Source organism: Sorex araneus, chromosome 6 (assembly GCF_027595985.1).
Source record: "Sorex araneus isolate mSorAra2 chromosome 6, mSorAra2.pri, whole genome shotgun sequence".
In the NCBI taxonomy this organism is placed as follows: Eukaryota; Metazoa; Chordata; class Mammalia; order Eulipotyphla; family Soricidae; genus Sorex; species Sorex araneus.
Genome location: NC_073307.1, coordinates 107,079,495 through 107,084,572, shown reverse-complemented (window position 1 = coordinate 107,084,572; position 5,078 = coordinate 107,079,495). Strand labels below are relative to the sequence as shown.

General features: G+C 41.8%; 1 pseudogene; it reads left to right on the top strand.

The window, feature by feature from the left end:
- The first annotated feature begins 343 nt into the window (after positions 1–343).
- LOC129405576 (nuclear ubiquitous casein and cyclin-dependent kinase substrate 1-like) lies at positions 344–2,461 on the top strand (annotated as a pseudogene).
- Positions 2,462–5,078: the final 2,617 nt, after the last annotated feature.

Here is a 5,078-nt window from a genome sequence, read left to right as displayed (position 1 = left end):
AAAGAATCAGTCAAAAGTATATGTTTGAAGGAACAAGGAAAGGAGAATCAGTCAAAGGTCAACAGAAGGAATTAAAAATAAAAAGCTATGCTGCAGAAATGAAAAGGATAGTGTTTTTGAAGAGACAGGGGAAGGGGGTGGGTGGGGGCTCGTCTGATTAAAGGGCCCTGAACCAAGAAACGGTGGAGTTTGAGAAGCCTGCAGGTTGGGGTTTGGCGGCAGTGGCCTCTTAGGACGAAGTTGGGGGAGGGAGATGGGGCATTGAGCCCTCGGGGTGGGGTGGGGTGGGGTGGGGGGGTCCTGGTCTCTGGCTTCTTGGCTTGGTCCTCTTTGGACTTCGAACATGTCCCGGCCTGTCAGAAATAGGAAGGTCGTGGATTATTCACAGTTTCAGGAATCTGATGATGCTGATGAAGATTATGGAAGAGATTCAGGCCCTTCAACTAAGAAAATTTGGGCCACTTCGCCGCACCCGCAGCCCGAGTATGACTGTGGAAGACAAGGGAGCTGCTTTGGACACCAGCAGCCCGCCAGCAACCTGCAGTATGTGATTTGAGCGTTTCCGCCAGGCCCCCCGTGTGGGGGCTCGGTATTTCTCTAGGTTTTCCCATCTTATAAGCACCATAAAAGGGTAAAAGATTGTAGTGATAGAATTTCAGGCAGAATTTTCCCTGGACTGTATACAGAAACCCAAAACCGCGCGGCCGATACTAAATGACTAATGTCATTTTAGTATCAGCAATATGTAATGGTCCCTTCTTAATGGGTTGGACTTTTGTGGGAGATCCTAACAAGAATAGTAAGTCTTTTGCTGAAATATTGAAGGCAATCAAAGTGGTAGCCATTTCTCTAGACTGAACTAAGCTATATCCCCACGCCGGCTGAGAAGAAATATCCTTCTTTCTCGGGAAGAAACGCGGCGTGGTGTCAAACATAGTGTGATGTCCATTAAGCAAACAGACCTGGTGGCGTGGGAATGGGATATAAGGGGAAAAAACTATGTACATGGAACAGCGGGACGCTGGTGGAATCTCGAGCCGGAGCCGATACCAGCGCAAGACCTTTGGTTCCAGAAACTGCTTGCAGATACTCTACTAGACTATCAACTAAGCCAGAGCCCCATGCTGGCTGATGACGGGAAATAACCATCCTCTTCGGTTTTTTTTTCCCTTTGTCAGACAGCGTGGCGATTACTAAACAGGCGTGAACTCGGTGGCAGAGGACAAGGGGGAAAAAGAAAAGTTATGTAACAAACAGCGGGACTTAATATCTCTATATTCTTAGCAATGGAGAACTATCAAATGCTTCCTTGGCAATAGGACTGTCTTTTTCTTTTTTGGGGGGAAACCCCAGCAACGGTAGTGAGTTGTGTGTTGAAACATGGAATGTAATCGAGATAAAGTGTAAACGAAGTGAAAGGTATCACGTACAAGGTTGGGGACTGGGGAGGTGGGAGGGGGTGGCAGATATACTGGGGGGTTGGTGATGGAAGATGGGCACTGGTGAAGGGAAGGGTGTTTGAGTATTGTATAACTGACATAATCCTGAGAACTATGTGACCCTCCACTTGGTGATTCAATAAAAAAAAAATTTAAAAAAAAAAAAGAAAATTTGGTCATCTCCCCCAGAAGCTAAAAATAAGAGCACTGTCTTCCTTGTTGTTCACTGATTTGCTCCTGGGCACCAGTAACATCTCTATTGTTAGACTCGTTACTGCTTCTGGCATATCAAATACACCATGGGTAGGGGTAGCTTGCCAGGCGCTGCTGAGCTGGCGAGATACTCTCGGTACCTTGCCGGGCTCTTTGAGAGGGACAGAGGAATCGAACCCGGGTTGGTCCGGTGCAAGGCAAACGCCCTACCTGTGTGCTATTGCTCCAGTCCAAAAATAAGAGAAGGTCTGGAAAGAATTCACAAGAAGACACCGAGGATTCTGAAGAAAATGATGTGAAGACCAAGAAAGATGATTCTCACTTGGCTGAGGACAGTGAAGATGAAAAGGAAAATCATGAAAACGTGCGCCAGCAATGACAGGCAGCCTCTGAAGCAGCGTCGAAACACAGGGAAATGCTCATGGAAGACGTGGGCAGTGAAGAAGAACAAGAGGAGGAGGAGGAGGCGCCGTTCCAGGAGAAAGATTCTGACAGCGATGAAGATTTCCTCATGGAAGACGATGATGATAGTGACTATGGCAGTTCAAAAAAAGAAAAGCAAGAAGATGGTGAAAAAACCCAAACCTGAGAGAAAAGAAAATGCCCAAACCCAGACGAAAGGCCAGTGAAAAGCAAAGGGAAGGTGAGTGGCCCCACAGCTACCAATGCATCAAAGGAAAAGAATCCTTCTCCCAAAGAAGATGAGGAACCCGAGAGCCCCACACCAAAAGAAAGCATCGACGAGCCCACAACCTGAGAAATCTGGGTATGAAGAGTCTGAAGATGAAGCCCAGTCTGGGGGGGATTAAAATGTTGATGGTTTGGGGAGAGATTTTATTTTACAAAGAAGGAAAAAAGAAAAAAGGAGGGGGAGGGAGTAAAGGTACTTAAGCCAGAACATGGCTTTGACGGTGGCTTGACTCACGGGCTTTCAGTGCTTTTTTCCCCTTTTTGTTGAAAGTAACATATTCTCTCTCTCTCTCTCTCTCTTTCTCTCTCTCTCTCTCTCTCTCCCTCTCTGTTGCTTTATGGGTCACACCAGCAATGCACAGGGGCTACTCCTGCCTCTGCACTCAGGCTGTGCTCAGGGGACCATATGGGATGCTGGGAATTGAACCTGGGTTGGCCAATGCAATGCAAACGCCCTACCCGCTGTGCTATTGCTCCAGCCCCATTCTCTCTTTTTTAAGAAGACCATTGAATGTTTAATTTTCCTTTTTATCTATTAGTCTTCTTTTTGCCACGCCCCCCTACCCTCCCATTCCTAATGAAAGCCATGTCAAATGAATCACTGGATCGATTGTTTCATCTTTGTATCTTTAATGGAATGGTACCACAGTTGTACTGCAAGAAGATTTGAGGTAAACACTATGAAAATTTTGCTTTTCACTAAATGGTAGTAAGTTGGAACAGTAATATAAATATATAGGAGAGTTCTAGCTCCAAATGATTGCTTCTTCCTTGCCCTGGACTTAAAACAAACAAGCAAACAAAAAAAGCAGTTATCTAATGCAGGTTTATATATCAGTATGTACAAATATTGATGTTTAAAAGTAATTATGACTTTAAACCTCCACTTATGGGGCAGGGAGGAGATAAAGATGAATCCTGGATTGTTATCTCAAGAGTGTTCGCAACTTCCATAGGAGGCAAAGCAGAGAATGGAATTTTCTGATCTTGTTTTAGCACAGGAGTTTTTAAAATAATTTCATCCTTTGTTATTTCAAAGAGACAGAGCCAGTGATCCTTTTATCCTGCTACAGTCCTTCAGGAACTTTTTTTTAAGGCCCTCAAAAACAAATTACTCTTGATTTTCCATTTGGTTTTCTGATGTATGGTTCATGTTTTAAAATATCTATGTATTGTATCTATTCTGTTTCTTGGATAAAATGTTATCAAGAACTTCCCTCAACTCCCCAGATTTTAGAATTTAAATGGCAAGATTGATACATGACAGTGAATTTCTTCTCAAACTGACAAGTTTAGTTTTAAGAAAATAAAGTACTAGTTAATGTGAAACTCAAAAAAATAAAAAAAGGGTCATAAAGACTACTAGAAAAGTGTGTGAAAATAAGTTGGATAGCCTAGAAAAAATGCACATATTTTAAGAACTAGATAACATTTTAGAGTTGAACCAGGCAGAATTTTAGTTTATAATTTTAATCAGTAATCTAAAGTCTCTTTAAGAGCAAAATTCCGGAATTAGATGACTTTATAAAGGTGACTCAATACATCCATTGCAAACTCCAACACCCAAAAGGAGAGAGAACAGAAGGGAATGCCCTGCCTCAGAGGCAGGGTGGGGTGGTGGGGGTTGTGTTGGGGGTGGTGGGAGGGATACTGGGAACTTTGGTGGAGGAGAATGGGCACTGGTGGAGGGATGTTAATGGTTACTGTATAACTGAAATGCAAACATGAAAGTTTATAAGTGTGTAACTGTACCTCATGATGATTGACTAATAAAAATTAAAAAATAAAATTTTAGAAAGAGCCTTTCAAATAACTAGTACCCATTCTTTTTCAGTCTAACACTGTATTCGTTGAGTTTTCCATTTTAGAATTTTGAAAATATTTTCAAAATCCTTTGCTATTACAGCTTATGGTTATCTGTCTATCATCTATCAAAATATGAAAAATCTTGATAAAATTTTCTTTTCTGAAACTTATTTTACAATGTTCATGAGAGTCTCTTACTATATTCCAACTTTGTATTCCATCTGTTCAAATCTCAATAGTGATTACAAGATTTTATTTGTCTACTTGTGTTAAATGTTCACATAATTTCTAATGGCATCACTAATACTCATCTTTATAAAACTCTTTCAGAAACTTAAAGTACATGCACACTTATAGACACACACATACACAGAGTACGAGATAAACTAGAGACCAACATCTGTTTTTGGGAACTCTGGTTTTTTCCAGATTGTGGCTATTGTAAACAATGCTGCAATGAACATAGAAATGCAAATGTCATTTCTGCTATACCTTTTTGCCTCTCCAAGATATGTTCCCAGGAGTTGTATTGCTGGGTCAAATGGGAGCTCAATTTCTAATTTTTTGAGAATCATCCATATTGTTTTCCAAAAGGGCTGAACAAGTCGGCATTCCCACCAGCAGTGAAGAAGAGTTCCTTTCTCCCCACATCCGTGCTAACACTGGTTGTTTCTGTTTTTTTGGATGTGGTCCAGTCTCTGAGGTGTGAGATGGTATCAGACCAGAATCCCTAAGGTACATTGAAGATAAGGTCGGCAAAACCCTCCACAACATTGTAGCCAACAGTATCTTCAAAGCTGACATGCCACTGGCCAAGCAAGTGAAAACAGATATAAATAAATGGGACTACCTTAAACTAAGAAGATTCTGCACCTCAAATGACACAGTGTCCAAAGTACAAAGACAATCTACAGAATGGGAAAGGATATT